Genomic DNA, 21592 nt, shown 5'->3' with positions numbered 1-21592 from the left:
AGGTTCATTTGTGTCATATTTTAGATTCCACATATAAGTGATATCATACGATATTTGCCTTTCTCTTTTTGACTTTCTTCACTTAGTATGGTCATCTCTAGTTGCATCCATGTTGCTGCAAATGGCATTATAAAATAGATTAATATTTCTTATCTCACAGGGAGATAAAGAGGCTAATCTGATATACATCTGTATTTGTACATAGACCTATGTACAAATTCTCAGTATACTTTAGGTTCCCTCCCTTTGGCAAACGACTTGGGATTCAGGAAGGAGAAGCTGGCACTGTAATTAAGTTCGGAAGGTAGTTCTGCTCATCAGCTTGAGGTACCTGGAGGGCCGGAGGGGGGCTGGGACACAGAGGCTAGCTGCTGTTTTTCTGAATCTCAGTGGCCGCCCACCCTGAGCCCACACAATATTCGATCTTCAGGCAGACACTGGGCAGGCGTCCCAGACCCCACAGATATCCTCAGGTCAGACAGGAAACTCCCTCTGGCCGTCGGGCAGGAGGGGGGGAAAGTGCTGAGTCATGACTTTGTTTCCTTCTGATTCTGTGTGGCTCTTATCGTGTCCTTCAGGAAGCATTCCCACACCCAGCTATTAATAATGATGATGAAATGAAGTGTCTGACTCCATGGGACTCGATCCGGGGTGGAGGTGAGGGTCACCTGCCCAGCTAAGCCACCCCTGTATCGGTCCAGGAAGGAAGGGACCTCTCTGGAGATAGCAGGGCGCTTGCTGACAGGCCTCAGCTTCACGCAACAGTGCGACCCCAGCCTCCCCGAGGTCGCGGCCGGGTGGGAGTGTGGATGTTGTCATTGGCAGCTTTTCTCAACCATTTCCAAGATCCCTTAGCGGGCAGAGAGCCAGGCAGAGAAACGGCATCTATGGCCTCACAAAGCCTGGGATGATGGCCCCATCGAATTGCAGGATGAAGTATTTGTTTAGACTAATAGGGAGCTACACTCACAGCCTCACAAGGTATGAAATGTCTTCCCGGGGGACTTGCTCTAACCCTTTATTCCCTCATCCCCCTTTTCCATTAAAGCACGAGATTTCACTGATGCAGGCCCATCCCTTCCTGTCCTCCCTCTCCTGTCCCCAGGTCTCCTCTGTGGGCCTAACCAGGGCTGACAAGTGGGAATGCTGTCAGATAATGATTTCTGTTTGGTGCCTAGAACTTTCCAGAAATTATGGTCACTCGAGTGAATCACAAGGGAGACGTTGATTCTATTTTTTCTCTCAAGAGGGCAAGGACAGTATGGCCCTGCCTCTCTGAATAGGTTTTCTTAGGCAATTGCATTATTGGCTTCAGAAGCTCATTCTTTTACCCGCAACCTGAGTGGAAAACTTCACTCAGGTGATGGGATATATATTTTGCTCTCATTGCCCAACAAATTCAGATCTCATCGACATAAGGGAAAGTTTATTTCACCTATTTTTGGTCCCTTCGCCTTATCGAATTCATACTTGAGGAGTTTTCGCAACAGAATTTAATTTCCAGCATTGAGATCAGGTTGATGATTAACTCAAGAAACCCAGGAAGAATTTCGGTTGCAACCGGTTACCACAAATAGAGGCGTCAAGCTTACTGGAGAAATAAACCCGGGGCAGTCACTCCACGCCCGCGCCTGCACCACTCACCACGGCAGCCAGAGCCGTATGTGGCTCTTTAAATTTAAACTAAAATTAGGTAAAACTAAAGAGTCAGTTCCTCTGTCGCGCCAGGCACATTTCACGTGCTCACCGGCTCCATGGGGCTTGTAGCACCTGCATCACGCGGGCAGACACGGAACCTTCCCACCGTCGTGGAAAGTTCTCCGGGACAGAGCTGGTCCAGGCTGTCCGTCACTGACATCAGATGAGGTGGCGCGTACGCCATGAAGGGCAGCACACGCGTGTCGCTTGTAATTAGGACGGACGCAGACGGGATTCCAGATTTCCTAGAGAGAAGTGTGATGGGATAACGTGGCTCTCGGGTGCACGTCTGAGCGTTTTACAAGTCTGCTCTCTTTGTCCCGCTATCATCTGCAGCGCTGAGCACCCACCTTTCCTGGGAGAAAGGGGAGGAAATCCCTGTCACTGTAGCTCCCAGATTCCCAGGTGGTCCTCAAACAACCAGCAACCCCCCTTATAAGCCTCTGGGGCTTCTCTCCATCCAACCCTGAGCCTCATGTTCTACGGCGGCACAGAGCCTGTGGGGGGCATGCAGCTGTGCTCCCCCCAGCCCCACCCCACGGTCATCCCCACAAGATGCAGTAGAGATGGTACCGCAAGGGGAGGGCTCCCACCTGACTCTCACCTGTGTCACATCTTAGCTGTGTGACTGCCGAGTTCCTTCACTTCCTTGAAGCAAAGCTTTTGCTTTTGTTTCCTTTAATTTGTGTGACTGGGGATAAGACATTCCCTCGGCAGGACGGTGGTAAGAACGGATGGAGCGAATGGGCATGGGATGCTCAGCCCAGACCCGCACACGGGACCCAGCACATTAGGGCTGCGGTGAGCAGCGGCCGTGTGGCCCCAAGAGCTGTCCTCAGTTCCGGGAGAAACAGTGTTTTTCTTTCTCCTGTAAAACAATGTAAGACGCTCAAGATACTTTGTTGTCCAGGTTTAGATCTGTCTAAACCTCTGTGGGATGTGGCTGAACAGCTTCAAGTAAATGTGCCAGCGACAGTACGTGTTTCTGTAAACCCTGTTGACCGTCCACCTGACAGCCAACCTTCCCCCCTTTTTCCCTTGGTAACAGAATCCAGATTTTGTTTCAGTGTCTGGTGTCCAGGGCTCCCTCCCCAGGCCCAGAGGGTTGAATCTTGATTGGTTCAAGTGCTCAGGTTAATATTATTTGTCTTGCCGGTGACGTAATTCTGAGAAGTGAGACCCAGAGAAAGTGGGGAGGAGAGGCAGATCCAAGGATGATTTTCTGTCCATAAAAATGAAGGAAAGACACACGGAGACACTGGACCCTGTTCTTTCACCCAATGTGCCATGTGCAGTGACTGGAACTATTGCCCTCTTGTGCCTGTGAGGGGACAGACCCGAGGACAAGGCCAGCGTGCTTGGGTGGCAGCAGGGGAAGAAGGAAAGACCCTAGTCCAGGAGGACATCTCAGCTGTTACATTAACCAACCCTACAATCACCCTATTTCTAGAGTTCTTAGTTAAACCAAATTAAAAGTTGGAATTTTCTATTATTTGCTGCTGACAGCATCCTAAATGACACATAATACAAATAACCAATACGTTTGCACTTTTAGTTACTTACGTGTGTCTTATATTCCAGACTCAACCCTGTGTCCTTCATCCTTGTACAATCTCATGGCATCCATCTCAGGGTCCTGCATGTAGTGAGCACTTAACATATAGTTGTTCAATGAACATGGACGTGAAATACGGCCCCTGAGGTTCCAGACGACTTCCAACAGACCGTCCACCCCAAGACAGCAATAGGGACGGTTGGTGGGGAGGCCAGGCTGAAGGTGATTACTTGGATGGACTCTACGTCGTCCTATTCTATGTGGTGTATCACCCTTCTAGGAACTCCGACTTTGACTCTTTCCACATCGTTTAGCCCTCACATCCCAAACGTTGCCAAGCTCTGGTCATATTACTTTGGCCTTTCAGCTTATCCAGGGTAATCAGGTTTTAGGGGAGAACTGGCTTACACTGTCCAAGCAAGTGAAATGGGTCTGACACAGAAAGGCCATGTAATTTTTTCTAATGGGAGCTGTGTCTTTTCAGGAGGGAAGTTTATTAGGGAAACGAAACCAGGACAAAAAGGCTGCCTGGCGGATGGGTGGAGACAGAAAACGAAGGAGCCCTCTTGATAGACAGTCCCCTGGATGCCGGCTCCTGGTCTGGGTGGCCCCTTCGACCCCACTGCCCCCTTCTCGCCACGTCCCCCTGCAGCTGCCCCCTGGGCCCCCCTCACTGTGGGTGTGGCTACAAGAAGATGTTAAGAGCCCTCGGTGGACTCTGGACTTTCTTTTCTTTCTTTCTTTCCTTTTTTTTTTATAAATTTATTTATTTATTTTCGGCTGCGTTGGGTATTCGTTGCTGCGCGCGGGCTTTCTCTAGTTGCGGCGAGCAGGGGCTACTCTTCGTTGCGGTGCGCGGGCTTCTCATCGCAGGGGCTTCTCTTGTTGTAGAGCACGGGCCCTAGGCGCACGGGCTTCAGTAGTTGTGGCTCGTGGGCTCAGTAGCTGTGGCTTATGGACTTAGTTGCTCTGCGGCACGTGGGATCTTCCCGGACCAGGGCTCGAACCCGCGTCCCCCGCACTGGCAGGCGGATTCTTAACCACTGCGCCACCAGGGAAGGGAAGCCCCCTGGGCTTTCTTTTCAATTAGCGATCATTTCTGATGATCCGCACGTGTATCCTCACTTCTCACAGCGTCAGCGTCTCGAAGGCTGTGTTTTGGCCACACAACAGGCTCTCCCCCGTTGAGCGTCATCCCTGTCCGCCGTTCTCACCAGTAGGCTCCTGGGCAGTGAATGTGCCGGGCAGCTGAGCTCCCTAGTAGGGTGGTCCCCGGGGAGAAATATTCAGTAGGCACAGATGACTTTCTGTGGGGTGTGAGGCAGAGGGTTCGTGTAAAGTTGTGAAGAGCTGTGTGGTTCTTTATCCCAAGCCCTGTGTCTTTATCCCTGGCCGGCAGCTTTCCAGGTTCCTGCTCTCATCTGAAAAAGGGAAGCAGAGTTTTCAGGATGAAATCTCAGTGGGATGCTGTAAGTGATTCCATCTTTGTAGCAAGAGATTTGGACTCCTTCATCCAGATTAGAGAAGAAAGAAATGAGTGAGAGAAGAAAAGAAAATGTACCCAGGAGGGGAGTAACAGAGAACACAGGTCAGGAAAGAGAGCTTAGTGATGGAAAAATGGAAAAGGAAGACAAAGAAACTAATTAGTTAATATATAAAATAGATGAACAACAAGGACCTACTGTATAGCACAGGGAACTCTACTCAATATTCTGTAACAACCTATATGGGAAAGAATCTGAAAAAGAATGAAAATATGTGTATGTATAAATGAATCACTTTGCTGTACACCTGAAACTAACACAACATTGTAAATCAACTATACTGTAATATAAAATAAAATTTTAAAAAAATGTAAAAAAGAAAGTAATTAGTTAGAGGCTTAAAAACAAGAAAGAAATAACCACAACACTGAGAGCAAAGAAAATTCACTTATAAAAAGAAAATAAAAATGATCCATGAAACAGAAAAAGAAAAACAACTAGGGATAAACCAAAGTGAAGAAAATTGTGATATAAAAGAAGGCTGACATATGTCAACTTGACCACTTTTACTAAAATAAAAGTACATTTTAAGCATGCATTTTAAGCATTTAACTTTTTTGGTGATCCTATGAATATAGTGAAATAGCTTTTTGATGTTACAAATGACAGTTGCCTGCTATGCCTTTCACCGTCCTTTTGTTTACAGAACTTAGAATATCAGAAGTGAAAGAGGCTTGGAGAATATCTAATGTTTGATCACTTTGGAGGGAAGGAAACCTCAGTCTGAAGAAGTAACTTGTCCAGGTGGTGTGGCTGGGTGACACAGGAGAGCCAGGACTTGACCTTCCCCGAGGTGGGGCTCCCAGCTGCTCTGGTGGCCGCCAGGCTCCCCCTTTCCCTCTAGTCTCCCAAGTTTCAGATCTTTTCCTGTGCCCCTACCTAGTAAAATTTATTTGGCCCGAGGCTCATTCTTACTGCACCTTATGAATTTAAATTAGTATTAAAATTACTAAAGAAGTAACACTCTAACGTGAATATACATCAGTATGGAAACAGTTACTAAATAATTAACATTGTAACATATTACAACTTCATAGCTAATAGTTATAGAAATTTCACTACGGGCTGGGTATTATGTTCAATGTTTGACATGTATTGACTCATTTAATCCTTAAATGAGTAACAATATAACATGGTAATGATGGAATTATTGACAACTTAGCTAATATTTATAGAAATCTTACAACGTGCCAGGTATTGTGCTCTTATGGGTTGAACTGTGTCCCCACAAAATGCATATGTTGAAGTCCTGACCCTCAACACCTCAGAATGTGACCTTATTGGGCAATAGAGTTGTTGCAGATGTGATTCACTAAGATGAGGTCATTAGGGTAGGTCCTAATCCAATACGACTGGCATCCTTCTAGGGAGGGCAAATTTGGACACAGAGACAGACACAAATACAGGGAAGAGCAGGTGAAGAGACACAGGGAGCAATGGCTTCTGCAAACCAAGAAGAGAAGGCTGGATCCTTCCCTCATGGCCCTCAGAAGGAACCAACCCTAAGAACACTGGATTATGGACTCCGGCCTCCAGAACTGTGATACAGTAAATGTCTGTCGTTTAAGCCACCCAGTTTGTGATATTTTGTTACAGCAGCCCTTGCAAACTAATATGGTACTAAGTGTTTTACAGGTATTAACTCATGTAATCCTTACCATCAAACCTATGATGACATCCATACTGAAGACTGACAGGGAAAAGTTAGATACCAGTAGAAGGAAGCAGTCAACCTAATCCAGAATGTGGAAGATTCCGCAAGATAAATGATATGGTTTCTCCAACAAAACAATGTTTTGATTTAAGTGGAGAGAGAGAGAGAGAGAGAGAGAGAACTGTTACAGAATAAACATGGCTTAAGATACATAGTAACCATGTTCAGCATTTGGAGCTTATTAGCATTCTGAATTAATAAACCAACTGTAAAAATACATCTTTGAGAAAACCAGGGAAATTGGCCATGGACTAGATATTAGATGATGTTAAAGAATTATTGTTAATTTTGCTGGGTGTGACATGGCATGGCATGGTGGTGATGTTAGAAAATGCATAACCTAATTAGCCAGAGATGGGAAAAAGCCTTGATACCTAGGATTTGGTTTAAAGGAATTCAGAAAAAAATATTTGGGACTAGGCGATGTACTAATTTCCATAGTTCATTCTACTGTTCCCTCTACCATTAAAAGTATGTTTGAAAATGTCCATAATAAAGAGGGGGAAAAAAAGCTATGGGATTCTACTATTGCTGCTTTACAGATGAGGAAACTGAGGCTAGGAGAGGTTTTTTTTTTTTTTTTAAATAAATTTATTTATTTGTTTATTTATTTATTTTTGGCTGCGTTGGGTCTTCGTTGCTGTACGCGGGCTTTCTCTAGTTGCGGTGAGCGGGGGCTACTCTTTGTTGCGGTGCGCAGGCTTCTCATTGCAGTGGCTTCTCTTGTTGCGGAGCATGGGCTCTAGGTGCGCGGGCTTCAGTAGTTGTGGCATGCAGACTCAGTAGTTGTGCCTCACGGGCTCTAGAGCGCAGGCTCAGTAGTTGTGGCACACGGGCTTAGTTGCTCTGCGGCATGTGGGATCTTCCCGGACCAGGGCTCGAACCTGTGTCCCCTGCATTGGCAGGTGGATTCTTAACCACTGCGCCACCAGGGAAGTCCCTAGGAGAGGTTTTGTAAGCGCCTTGGAAGAGCTGAGCTGTGACCAGTCAGTCTGGCCCCAGAGTGTAATTCCAAACAGGTACTTAAAAATATTAATATTTAATGACAACGTGGTAAATATTTCCTATCCATTCGACAGCGGTCCTCCGAGATGTGCCTACCTATCTGGGTATATCCCCGTTGGGTACGTGGGGACAAGCATCCCCATTTCAGAGGTGGAAGCAGACGTCAGAGGTGATTTATGAAAGGTCACATTTTCACTGCAGAAAGTGGAAACCAAGAGTGGAATCCAGATTTCTTGACTTCTGGTCAAATGCCAACACCAGATCGCGTGGCCCGAGTGCTTTGCGTGCAAGAGGAAGGAGTTAGGGCTAGGATTTCTGGATTGCGATCCCCTGTGGATGTTTCCCTTGGTCAGGTCACTTACTTCTGTTATGGGCCTCGGGTGTCCAGCGTATGAAATGGAGAGAAGGGCCTCCACCCGCATGCCTTGCCCACGGTGCCGGCTCTCAGGTGCTGAGACCTACAAATATGCAAATAGAATGACCCACTGGAATGGAGGGTGGTAAACAGCAAAGACGCCGGCCTTTCCTCCTTAAGCTGGATCACTTATCAGGTGGTGTACAGAGGAAAATGTGGTTAACGGCTTCAGAAAAAGACCATTTAATGTGGAGGTAAAATGGGGCTTCGGGAGGTTCCCACAATTGCCAAATCATCAGATTTACACTCCTAAAATTTCAGCCTGAGATAAGAGTCAGGGCATCCCTGGGCGACTTTCTCCTGGCACTGTTGTGGATTGTGGATGGTACCCTTTTAGCCCCAACTTCTCAGAAGCAGCCTGTGTTATCCATCAGGGCCTGTCCATCCAGTTCAAGTTCACAGTGATAAATCTCGAGGCCTCGGAGGGTCCTCACAAAGGTGGGTGTGGTCTGCTGATAGCATGCATGATTAAGTGCTTTCCTGTGTCAAATATAGCCGTAATATACCACAAACAGGCAGTCGAGTTTTATACAAACTGATCTGGCCGCTATCAGCTGCTGTGACATTTTATACTAATACTTAAAATAAATCTAGAAACAGGAAAGAAAGTACAGAATTATTGTTTCAAGCGGGCTGTGCGAGCTTATCTTCAAAGTGGCAGAGCTTCTATTGTGTTCAGAGGACGGCTCACTCCACTGGCGTAAAGGTTAGTGGCCGCGGCCGGTTCCCACGTGAGAGCTGGCCCAGGGCTCCATCGTTTTCCTTTCCTTCTTGCTCACCTGGGGACCTCTCAGTGTACCTGGAAGCAACAAATACTGTTTAGAAACTATTTAGAATTTCTCCTTAAAATCAGCCAAACCATCCTGATGCTGAGAGTCATACGTAAACCTTGGTCTTGACCTCTACATCTTTGCATGTGTGTGTTTCCTGGAAACAAACGGAAGCTTGTGCTATTCTGGATTTTCTTTTTGGAATGAGAGCCTGAGGGAGAAGTGTCCCATGAAATTCGGTTTAAAAACCCTAATTTTTTCGAAGAGAGCATAGAAATCATCTCTCTCATCCAGTAATTCTCAGCTCTGGCAATGCGTTGGAACCACTCGGGGAGCTTTTTAGAAATATTGATCCCAAGGACCTATGACCAGAATCCAGTTTAAGAGTTCTGGAAATTTCTAGGAGCATTGATGTGTTTAAAAATCTCCCTAGGGGAGTCTAACAGGCAGAAGGGTGGAGAAACACTCCTATTCCAATGGCTCATGAGAGAGAGCGGCATCCGAGGCTCGAAAAGGAGGGGCAGCTGGGGGCCCACAGAAAGCATGAGGACAGAGCCGGGCCGGGACGCGGTGTTCTTCTCACTTTGTTCTGTGCTATAATTTATCAGTACCCTTAACTGAAATAAATCGAAGAATGGATCGAATGCTAAATACTTAGTCAAATTTGCAACCTTGGGGCTGGGTTTCTTCCTCATAGCTTTATTTCATAATTCAAATTTCTTTTTTATTATAGACATATCATAGGACTTTATTTTTATTTTATCATTTCTGGAAACTCCTTTATTTCTTGGTCCCTCCTTCCTCTCTCATAACAATTTTGTGTAGATTTGAATTATGAAAGACTTCAGAAGACTGGTGCTGTTCTTCACTCTGTAAAATCGAACCAGTAATTAAAAATAACATAGCAGAGAGGACAGAGTGGAGCTGAGTTAAGTTGGGTGGCTATGTTGAGGACCACTTCTGATTTTATTTGTAAGAATAAGAAAGCTTATTACTGCACACATTCATGTCCTCGTTTTTGGCGAATATTTTCAAAATTATTTTTTACGTAGTAAACAATACTTGGTAAACAAAACAGTGTAGTATTTGATTATGGAAATTATACTTCCAGGGTTTTCTGGGATAGTCCTATTTTAAATACCCTATCTTGGGAATTCCCTGGTGGTCCAGTGGTTAGGACTCCGTGCTCTCACTGCCGAGGGCCCGGGTTCAATCCCTGCTCAGGGCACTAAGATACCACAAGCCACCCGGGCACGGCCAAGATAAGTAAGTAAGTAGGTAAATAAATAAATACCCTATCTTTAGAGTCACATAAAAAGTAAAAAGGACTTAGAAATTTCAACAGTTTGGTATCCAGGTGATGTCCCTGAGATCATACTTGAAGTGTTGTGAAAACTCATGGTCAGCGCACGTGTTCCAGTTTCTGGCGTGGAAAAGATGGTCACCCTGTAGATACTTCCGTGATGCTGACGGAGCCTGTTCGGGGCCCTAAGACTTAGGTGTGGGGCACTGGTGGCCTGGAGATGATGACTCCTTCTCACCTGCGTGGAGCAAGGACTCCTGGGTCCAGGGCGACAGCACGGTGCGGAGGCCCCAGAGCTGCTGGCCCCATGGGCTTGTCCAGCTGGCATATCTTGAAAAGCAGCAGAAGCCCAGGAGGCTGCTTTGGGTGGTCATGACCCGTCCCCGCTCTCCGTCCCCTTTGCGCATGTAGGCCCCGCCCCCTGACTCTTCCCGCATCACTCCCTCTGCTGTCTCCACCCCCATCCTGTGTGCTCTGGGTCCTTACTGTGTCCGGAATCAGGCCTGACACCGACGTCTCCTGTCGGGCATCACAGCAGCCTCTTCGCTGCTTGTCCTGCTTCACCGTTGTCCTCGCCCTGTTCCTTATTCTCCTGTAGCACCTGGTCACGCTCCTCTCATACTTAAGAACCAGGGGATGCATCTAAGACCCCACCGTCTCCTCCACACACTTTCCAACACCAGCCCTCGGCCTCACCCCCGGCCTTTCTTTGGGTTCACCCTCTGCACCCCAGGATCTCAGATGTCTGCGTCCTGACCCCAGAGGCCCTGTTCATTAATCTGGGGGTCAAGCGTGAGTGTGGGGACGGTCCTGCGCCCCTCAGGTGACTGCAACGGGCAGCCGAGTTGGAGGAACCTCTGCTTGGAGTCTGTGAGCGGCTCCCCCGGCCTGAATGTCCCCTCCCACCCTCGTCTCCCGGCCACCTGTCCACAGCTTCCTCACGAGAGGAGAGGCTATCAGAGGTTCAGTGTGAGCGGCTGGGCAGGGCGGCCAACGGGAGATTCCAGGGAGATTCCACACTGAGAGGGCCAACAGATCATCATTTTGTAAGAATATGAGAGGAAGGGCGTTATGTGGAGAAGGGCCCTCCCTCCTGGAAAATGGGCTTTGTCTCTTAATTCTGGCTGGCTGTGCTTCCAGACCACGTCTTATAATACAAAGGAAGATTAGAAACGAGATTCTTTGGGGAGCTCGGAGGCCATTCCATTTGTGAACTTCTGTGTCCTCTACAAATTCTTCGCATAGCCTACTTGCTTATGCGCGACTCTCTCCCACCACTGGGTGTTCCAGCGAGGCGGGTCCTCAGGCCCCCAGGTCTGCTTTGCCTCGTTGAGGGGGAGCAGTGGAGGCAGGGAGGGGTTGTTAAAACATCTTCAGGAACTGTACCAGTCACAAGCGTCACGCCCCAAAGATAGGAACGCAAATTGGCTTGGATCGCCCTGTTCTCTTTGTACAAATAGGGAGCGATTCAGTTGATTAGAGCAGCTTGAAACTGATCATTTCCCCCTCTGACCATCTAATGATATTTCACCCTCTTCCTCCTCTCACGAGCATCTTGGACATTTTCTTCTTCTGATTCATGCAAGACCTTACAGACTTGACTTTAGAAGACTATAAAGGAAATTTAAACAAAAGCCCAAGTTCATGTAAATACAGGACAATCTTAGGTCAATCCCAGGCCCAGCCCCACTGTATGTACCCCGATCAGACGAGATGCTATTCAAATCGCTGTGAGTTTAGTTCCCAGGAGTAATAGTAAAGAACATGCGGTCTGGATTCATTTGTGCCAGCTGCACTGTGTACTAGTGAGTGACCTGAGCACATTCTAGCCTGTCGACCCCAGTTTCCGCATCTCAGAAACGGGTATGATACCCAGAGTTTGGTATGAGGTTTAACCCGGTGGTGCCTCGTGAAGAACTTACCCGGCACTTGGTAATAAATGTAACTTGAAAAAAGCGATTAGGATTTTGTTTTTTCTGGCAGAGTCTTCATCTGGGCATCATTGCACCACTTTCTTTAAATAGATTAGACTAAATAGTTCATGAGTTAAAGGTGGTAAAAGAAAGAAAGAAGACCCCCTGCCCAAGGTCAAGTCCTGGTGTCACAAGGGACCATCTGTGCTTGACCAACACAATCCTCGGAACACGCATTTTACACCCAGATCCCTCAGGAGAAGATAGATTTCAGGCTACAGAGGGGCCCCGGGTCCCAGAGCTGGTTTTGAGGCAGGGCTGGGATGAGCTTTCCGGGTACCCTGTTTTCCATACACCTGGCTTCCAAACTGCGTCGGGCATGGCTTCCTTGATCACCCAGACCAGGAGCTAATTTATCCCGTTGCACCATTTACTATCTCATGGTGCCTGAATTAACCGGATGTTGAAGCACTTATCACTTCTGAAAGGGCAAATTGGTAACAAAAATATAGGAGAACTTTTTCATAAGGACACCTTTACTGTGCCACGACATAACAGCTACCCCTTGAAGATCAGGTGTGACTTGCAGAGGGAAAGGGGGAGGACTGACGTGGAGGGGTAGAAACCTCTCCTATATGCCTGGGAAATGAAGCATTGCACAGTTATTTCCAAAGAATGGACTTGCAAAGTTACAGGATTTAACTAAACCGACACTCAAGCTTCTAACTGGACAAGAGAGAAATACTGAATTTTATAACTCCGTAGCCCTCAGGTATGGTGGAGGGTCATGTCTCTGTATTGTTTACGGAGAGGGTAAAGGGGCTTGTAATCAAGTCACTGCTTAGTAAGCAGCACAATCAGAGCTGGAGAAATCCTAAAGCTACTAGGAAAATATTTCCAAAAAAAGAGAAGAATTCACCAAAAGAAAGGCTTGAGGAACTGTAGGACATTTAGGGCTAATGATATATGTACCAGCATTGTCCCTCCCTGCCCCCCACCCCAAGTTTTTCTTCTTTTAATTAACTCACAAATAAGAAGCCCTGGATGACAAACTGGGTCACCCGCCTACCTATGATTTTTACGCAATCTCAGACCAGGTTTTAATGCCACTTGTCTTTAATCACCCCATCACACTGACAGCGCCCTTGTACATGGAATCTTGGGTCTAGCAACCATGAGCCTCAGGTGTAATCCAGACCTCACCTGTGAGGTGAGTGTAGCTCAGGTGGTCACACTGAACAAACGAGGCACCTCCTCAGCCCGAATGTCACCAAGTGCCTTTGAGGTTTCTCAAGCAGAGGGAGGGGCCTGGGTGGCATAGTGATGACATTGTTCAGGGATAGAGGTGGATTAGATGTGGCCCCTAGCACTGGGGGTCAATCTCTCCGGGTCGAGGGGATTGCTTTGCTGTGATACCACCTGGAGGGCCAGGACAATGCTTAATAAAGCTTAGACCTGCAGCCGTAAACTGGACAGAACCTAAACAGATAACCTGTGGGAAGATCCTTCACCTGAGTTTCTCAGTACCTTTGAGGAAGTCACTGTGAGATTAGAAAATGTAATTACATCTGATAAAGTGATTGCTGAGACTTTGTTTGAAGAGGGGGCTTTATCAGACCTATTGTGTGAAGGTTAATGGAGGTGCGGCGGATCTCCTGCCACTGCTCTCTCACCTCCGACAGACGACATCTCATCATATTAGAATGTTTGGAAGGTAGCTCAACAGTCCCTAGGGCTCCAGCACGTTATGTTGACTCCATTTGGTCTCAGTTGGCCGTGGAGCCCCGCGACCTGAACCCGCGTTGCTGTGCGATTCTTCTACCCGTGCCAGATCCAGTGGACTGGTCCAGGTTCTCTCCCCACTCCGAGCTCCTCCCCACCTGAGCATGTGCCTTGCAGAGCACTGGCTTTGTTATCTCACTGTTCTGTTTCTCTGATTCTCTCCCCTACTAAGATGGAAAGGCCCTTAAAGACAGGCATGCACTTACTTTGTATTCCCAGAGCCTAGCACAGATTTTGTTTTGTAAGAGTCAATCCCCGCATGATTGCTGACCTGAACTCAACCTACTCAGAGAAATCTTGGGTTTTCCCGTTGGTGGATATTGGAAAGGCGAGTGAGGGTTGAGTGGACCAGAGGAATCCGTGAGGACCCCTCTCCCGCCCCTGCCCCTGCCCCTGCCCCTGCGGGCGGGTTTACTGTTTACTAAACCCCAGGGTTAGGGGAGCGGGGGATGGGTGGGTGGGCAGAAGCAGAAGAGAAAATCCACGTCGTGAAAGGTCACTGTTTACTCCATGTCGACTGGATGGGATCGTCTAATCTAAACTCCTCACTTCACAGATGGGGAAACAAGTCACAGGAAGGATTATCACTTAACGTACTTCTTTCTGTGACGACCTTCGTGACGAAGGCTCCAGGTGACATCCAGTTAGCCACACCCACTAAGTATTCACTGAGGCTGCTGAAGAGGACCAGGCTTACCCAGATAAAACACATACTTCTCTTCTTTTACAATCAGATAGGAAAAAGGGTAACACCCTCATGAATCAGAGGATTGGGTTTTAGATCTAAAGAACTGGACCCAGAGTGTCTTAAAAATACATAGCATAGCTAAACATATAAAAAGCAGACGTTTTAAGTTACGAAGATCGAAACACGACTTAGAAAATGTCACCTACCTCTCTTTCATCCAAAACTAGGTTTGATCGATGTCCTGTTAGGAGAAATGCGGGCTATGGTTTGTGCCCCAAACCTCCTCCACCCTCAGCCTGTTTCCACCTTTTCCACCGAGCTTCAAGCTAATGGGCTCCCTGCTAAGCCCGAGTAAGTTGGTCCTCCGGGTGCCCTGGCCCCCGTGGAGGAAAGGAGGAGGTACAGCTTCTGCAAATGCGGAAAGCAGTTCTCAACTAGTTCTCAGTGTGAGTGGTGCGGGAGTGCGGCCAGTGCTAGGAAGAGGCACACTTGAGCGTGCAAGCCCAAGCCCCAGCCTTCCCTCAGTGTTTGTTAATCAACCCAAAAGACACATAACTTATTTTTATAAAGCGCTTCCACCTACATTAGGTCTCTTTGTATCCTTGTGAGGACACTAGGACAGTCATCACCCCCCCTTATAGATGGAGGAAGGGATGCGACAGAGAGATGGAGAAGCCAGCCTGTGGCCGCCCGGGGCAGGTGGCGTCAGAGGGGGGGTGCTTTCCTTCCACGTCCGTGCCACAGGCTCCTTGACCAGATAGAATAGTATATTTTAGACTCTGGAACTCACCCCTTTTCAAAGGAATCAGCCTAAGAGACCCCCAGCCTCTTCTTTCTGTTCACTCCACGTCCAGCAGGGGTCTTGTACCAAAGCCCATCTCTACCAGGATCCTCCGACCCAGATAGGAAGAAAAAGACAAAGGCACGACCACGGAGCACGTGGCAATGATAACATTTTCCCTTCTTTGAAACATCTGGGTTTTCATGTCTTTGCTTCTCTGTAGAAACCATCAGCAAGCAATGCAAAACCTCCCCATCAGAAGCCAGCACCTTCCCCATCTGGGAGGTGAGATCAGAAATAGATGATTTCCAGGGAATTTTCCATCATTCCAGTGCCTCCTTATTAAACATCTCCTGTTGGCTGGTTACCCAGTCCTTGTGCGTTTGTGGCGAGATGTCACATGACCCAGAAATCTGGGGCAACAAGAACACTCGGTCGCCATAGGGGTTGTTGTTTCAGTGCAGGGATTTTAAAATCCTCTTGGTACTAATTCCCATTCCAGGCTTATTTAAAGCAAAGCAGTCTCTTGCAATTGAAGTTGGTCTTCAAATTCCCTTTAAAATGAACGCATCAACCCACCCGCTGATTTGTATAAAAGCCTTAAGAACATCTTCCATCTGCGTGAAGCGTCCTCGTGGCTCCAGAGGTGGCTTTGCAGATGGGCAGTAGGGTCGGCAATTCTAGAGATAGTTTTCCCCTTGTCATCTCTCTGGAGACGTGTGCTACAGTCTTTACACTTAATAAAGTCGGAGCAAGGTGAGAGATTTACAGTGTCCTCCAAGGAGCCTGTAAACCATCCTTACTTACATGGCCAGCAGCGTGGCAACACAGGCAGTGAGAGCAGAGCCATCCTCGGGGTACAGTCCGGGAGACTGAAAGTGAAGGCAGAGATCTGCAAAACTCGGATTTAACCAACTTGTCTTTGCATGGCCACAATGGGACATTGTTAGGCCTGGGTTCCATGAAACAATGGGCTTCGATAGGACATAAGACCCATTCAGAAGCACAGCTACATCCTATCCCTTCAGGCAGTCTGAGTGCCCTTTCAGTTTGTTCTTGCTACACACAAGGTATGTGTAACAGATTATTTGTCCTAATTCTCTTCCTGCCCTCCCTCCCCCATTACTTTACTTCTGCTCCAGACTTCCAGTGAGTCCAGGGTGGTTTTTCTCTCTGGAAATGCTGGGTCATCTGTCATGGGATCCGACTGCTGAAATACGCAACAGCATTGCTTTTCCTGGTCGTTTAAACGTGAGATGAGTACATTGCATGAATGGGTTCTAAGGACAGGTCAGTTAGAATGTGTTTGTACCCCAATTTCTCCAGGTGTGAAATCAGCCCTCAGATCAAATTCCTGGCTGTACATAAAAAAGAACGAAATAATGCCATTTGCACCAACATGAATGGACTAAGAGATTGTCATACTGAGTGAAGTAAGTCAAATATCTTATGATAAGACAAATATCATATAATATTGCCTGTATGTGGAATCCAAAACAATGGTACAAATGAACTGATTTACAAAACAAATAGAATCACAGATGTAGAAAACAAACCTATGGTTACTGGGGGGAAAGGGGTGGGGGAGGGATAAATTGGGAGATTGGGATTGACATATATACACTACTCTCTAAAATAGATAACTAATAAGGACCTACTGTACAGCACAGGGAACTCTACTCAATACTCTGTAATGACCTATATGGGAAAAGAATCTCAAAAAGAGTGGATATATGTATATGTATAACTGATTCGCTTTGCTGTACAGCAGAAACTAACACAACATTGTAAATCAACTATACTCCAATACAAATTTAAAGAAACCAAACAAACAAAAATCCTGGCTATAATCAGATGAAGAATCTACTATTTGGCAACAAAGGGTCATTCTCATTTTTATAGGGGAATGCATTGCAAATATAAAGCATCAAAGCCTCCATAATTTTTGCAAAGAATATAATCTACTAAAGAGAAAAATGAAAAAGAATAAAACTATGGTCATAAAGAGGCCTGTTGTAGCATAAACCTGAATATAATATTCACATCCAATATTGTAAAACTTTTACATGGTGGCCTATTCTGGAGCTATTTTATAGGATAATGTGAGATCTGTGCTGGTAAATGAATAATGTCACATAAAAAAGTAGGATGTAAATAGTTTAATCCTTGCCAGAAACTATGAGAAACCATGTCTGCAGGTGGGCAAAGACTGCAAGATAATAGCTAAAAACAAAAATAGTCACAGAAGGAAGGAGAATTATGGTTCTTTAAAATCTTTATTTTTAACATTTTAAATCATTTTATCAAAAAAAACGTTCCAATGATAAGAGGACAATTCGTGTGGGAATGATAATTTGTTCAAAGGGTCTGGAATCCAGTTCATTGCCCGGGATACTTTGCTTTACTCTTGCAAGTTGCATTTGCCTCCGCCATATTCCCAGCGATGGCCAGGACAGTGGGCCACATCCTGACTTTGAGTCATCACCCAGGACTTCTGGAATGCACAGTGAGGGGCCCCAGAAGGAGGATTACCTTTCCTCCTTCCTGTGAAGTTGTTACAAGGGGAAAGGAGAAAATTAACAGGAGTCGGTCCATCCAGATAATTCCCTATGAGCATTATCTCCAATCCAGTGAGTATTAGATGTTCATTTTCGAGAAGAGGAAAATGGGATTCAGATGTTAATTAAATACTCAAGGTCACTCAGTGAGCAAATAGATATGGCAAGAATTTGAGCCCAAGTCTGGGCTGCAAAGGCCACATTCTTCCCATGATACGACCATGCTGTTTGCAAAGAGCACACCTTCCTCTGTCCCAAATGCAATGCAACTCCATTAGACCAGAGTCGACTCTGAACATCACGTGCCCTGGCCGGGAGGGCAGTGCCAGCCTGGGTAATAATCAAGGGTGCTGCTACACTAAGCACTTTCGTGTATATTCTCAGTCTGCACCACACAGCCAGCCCCATCTTACAGTGCAAGCCGAGGCTTAGAGAGGTTAGCGACTTGTGCTGGGTTACACAGGATTTGAATGTCTGGCCCCAGAATATCAGAAGTGCTAAAAAGAAATACCAGTAAAACACATTTTCTGCATTTCTCAGATCTAAGGCAAATCAGAGGAGAAAGATATAATCAAGAAACATAAAATAAATAAATGAATACAAAGACTTCCTTCCTTTTTAGCTCTAGTTCATCAAAGAAGGTGTTAAAGGGTGGATTCTCTGAGGGAAGTGCCTGAAACTTATCAGGGAGATAAGCTAAGGGCGACTTTCCTTGGGGTTGAAGCTCACCTCCTCCCAGCAAGCCCATTACCTCCTAGAAATGCACAGTTAGTACCCCCATCTCCTCCCTGGGAACACCCAATTCCCTCATTTCTATCCTCCTGTAGCTCTTACCCCTTTAATGCAGAATGCTTTGTCTTATTTTTGTTTTTTTTTTTAAATTTATTCTATTGAGTATAGTTGATTTACAATGTTGTGTTGACTTCTGCTTACAGCAGAGTGATTTAGTTACACACACGCACACACACACACATATATTCTTTTCCGTATTCTTTTCCATTATGGTTTAACACAGGGTATTGAATAGTTTCCTGTGCTCTACAGTAGGACCTTGTTGTTTATCCATTCTGTGTGTAATATTGAGAGTTTGCATCTGCTAATGCCAAACTCCCAATGCATCCCTCCCCCACCCCCTCCCCCTTGGTAACCACAAGTCTGTTCTCTCTGTCTGTGAGTCTGTTTCTGTTTTGTAAATAAGTTCATCTGTATCATATTTAAATCCCACCGGTAAGTGATGTCATATGGTATTTGTCTTTCGCTGTCTGACTTAACTTCGCTTAGTATGATTATCTCTAGGTTCATCCATGTTGCCTTATTTTTTTCGTTTTTTGGCTGAGTAGTATTCCATTGTATGTTTTACTTTTTTTTTTTTTTTTTGTATGTTTTACTTTTAAATGAAAAGAACTGGCCATCTGTGGCAGAGCCCGCAGCCTTGTGGTCACGCCAGCTCCCGGTTCTCTGAGGCAGATGATGGGGTTGCCAGGACATTTGAGGTGTTAAGGCTGACGACTCAGCCCCTCCCACTTCTAGGCTATGCAGTAGGCAAGACTCACCCAAGGGGTCTACCACACGGACGCTCAGGCAGTAAACATCATTCGGCAAAGCAAGTAGAAGTGGTCTCACCTCACCTTGTGTGAAAAGACCACTCAAGGGACACGCAGCATTCCAGCAATTTCGAGCAGGGGGCGGCATACTGAGTTCTGGGCCAAACTTCTGTAAATGGAATTTTATTGAAACATAGCTACACTCATTCATTTAGGTGCTGCCCGTGACTGCTTTCCTGCTCTGACGGCAGAGCTGAGTAATCTCAGCAGACTCTGTGACCCACGAAGATAAAATACTTGCTGTCTGGCCCTTTACTGCAAAAGCTTGCTGGCCTCTCCTTGAGGGACTGAATTTGGAGCCTTTCTGGTTGGTACTAAGCAATCAGAAATCCTCCTGAAGCAAAGGTGAGGCACAGACCCCGCAGGGACCTAGCCTTGGGGGCCTTTTTGAAGGACGCCGGTGACAAGCTTCACTATTGTTAGTCCCTGTTCATGCAAGGACGGGCAGTGTCTAAACCTTATAAAAATTTTATGATAAAATGCACATAACATAAAAGTTACATTTTAAACCATTTTTAAGTGTACGGTTCAGTGGCATTCAGTCCATTCACATGGCTGTACAACCATCACCACCATGCACCTCCAGAAGGTTTTCATCCTTCCAAACTGAAAGTCTCAACATTTCACACCATTTCTCCTGTCTTGAACGTCTTTAGCCAGTAAGACCCCCACTTCTCACATTCATTATGATAATTAGCAAGTCGCTGGTGTCGGCAGCGAATACCCATTTTTGATGGTCAGGATGCCAACAGGCATGTCCTTAGTGCCAGCTGGGATCTGCGGGACAGAAGGCTGGAAGCTGCCTCTGGGTGGTGTCTAGCATGTGCAGCTAGTGGACGGCCCCTGGGGCGTGCATTCCTGATCACACGTGCGGGAATTCAAGCTGAAACTAGCTGGCACACACACTTGCACACTGACTATACTGAAATAATTTAAAGTAAGTCGCTGACGCCGCTACAACCAGCACAAAGAGTGATCCTGGATGCTGAGCAGGGGCTCAGTAAGTATTTACTCGGGAGAAAATAACGGAAAGAGTGAACAAGAGGGGAGAAATAGGCTGTCGTGAGTCACAGTCTTAGGAATCTGACACTTGGCATTTTGTGGTTCTGTCTTTCAGGAACACGATGCTTTTCGTATTCTCCCAACACTGATAAGAACAATGGTTTTGGACTGGACATTGCCTAGGGGTGTCCCCAAGTCCTGCTTTCCTAGAATTCTCACGTACAGTCACCGCCCGTCTCTCCTGCCCACCCAGCTTCCTTGATCCCCGGGCAGTGCTCGGATTTCCAGCAGAGCTGAGTGTACAGGAGGATGGGGTCACTTCCCCCGGTCTCCGGCACAGACGCGCCACGGAGCAGTGGCCAGGGTGTGAGCTCCGCTGGAAGTTAAGATGCGCTGAAAGGTTGCTCTCTCCCCTGGTCCCTTTCCCCTGATGGAAGACATTTTCACACATCGAGGTATGGGGAAGTCATTCTGGCTTATACATGACTTAACTTAAGCTTAATGCTAACAAACTAGAGGGCGTGTTTGTGGCCTTTTAAACGTGCATCGTACATCTGCTTTAACCAGTAAAGAAAAGGATGCATTTAAAAGTCAAAATGGAGTAACTGTGGTTCAGGCACCCAAAATGGAGCCTGGTGGTCATTATGGGTGTGGTTTCAGACATGTTGTTCGTGCGTCACTGAGAACCTGAATTCTGAACCGTATCAAACTCAAGGACACCACCAGCTGTTTTCAAAGCACTATCTGGGAACAGCTTCCAGCTGCCACCTCACGGTCTCAAGGTCTCCCCTTGAGCGTGCAACTACTTCAGACCCCACCCGATCCCTGCTTAACAAGCACCCTTACTTCTTCCCAGCTCCCATGATAATTCTTGAAAAACAACTTACGTTACCTAATTTTGCGGTTTTTGCCTTTATAAGCACCCCCCGTTTTGTAGTCGGGCAGGACACAGTTCAAGTGCTTCTTGAATCTGTGTCTCCTGGGCTCTAGGCCTCAGTTTGGCTCAAACCAAACTGTTTTCTATTCCTTTGGTAGATTGTTTATTGATTATTTCCGTCGACACCCCCAAATCTGGTCAGAGGCCCCTGGGCAAGGGGGAAGTGAGGAGAGCTGCGTGTGGGCTTTTACACTCTGGATGGGTACGGGGGGAGGGTGGATTTACGGTTGGGGGAGGGGAAACAGGAAGCACCTCGCCTTCCACCCCAGGGAACCAGTGGCTGCAAGAGGCCTTAAAAAGCACGAGGGTGGGGACTTCCCTGG

The 21592-nt window shown here is 46.6% G+C and overlaps 2 long non-coding RNA genes across 3 annotated transcripts in view; one reads left to right on the top strand and one right to left on the bottom strand.

Annotated features, from left to right (window-relative positions):
- Positions 1-1982: 1982 nt before the first annotated feature.
- LOC309615336 lies at positions 1983-21524 on the bottom strand. Of its 2 annotated transcripts, none has more exons than XR_014236748.1 (3): positions 15178-21524; positions 2303-8730; positions 1983-2053 (listed from the first exon to the last, which is right to left on the bottom strand). It is a non-coding gene; the product is annotated as an uncharacterized lncRNA (long non-coding RNA). The 2 variants fall into 2 exon arrangements; XR_014236749.1 differs by lacking the exon at positions 1983-2053 and having other exon boundaries at positions 2502-2566; positions 3262-8730.
- LOC309615341 overlaps positions 8593-21592 on the top strand; it is a 53783-nt gene continuing 40783 nt past the window's right edge. The window contains exon 1 of the long non-coding RNA XR_014236756.1: positions 8593-8637. This is a non-coding gene — a long non-coding RNA (uncharacterized lncRNA). The remainder of the gene's footprint in view (positions 8638-21592) is intronic.

Source organism: Balaenoptera borealis (genome assembly GCF_965194805.1).
Source record: "Balaenoptera borealis genome assembly, chromosome: 17".
Taxonomy (NCBI): Eukaryota; Metazoa; Chordata; class Mammalia; order Artiodactyla; family Balaenopteridae; genus Balaenoptera; species Balaenoptera borealis.
Note: the sequence above shows the minus strand (reverse complement) of the source record. Positions and strands in the feature narration are given on the sequence as shown.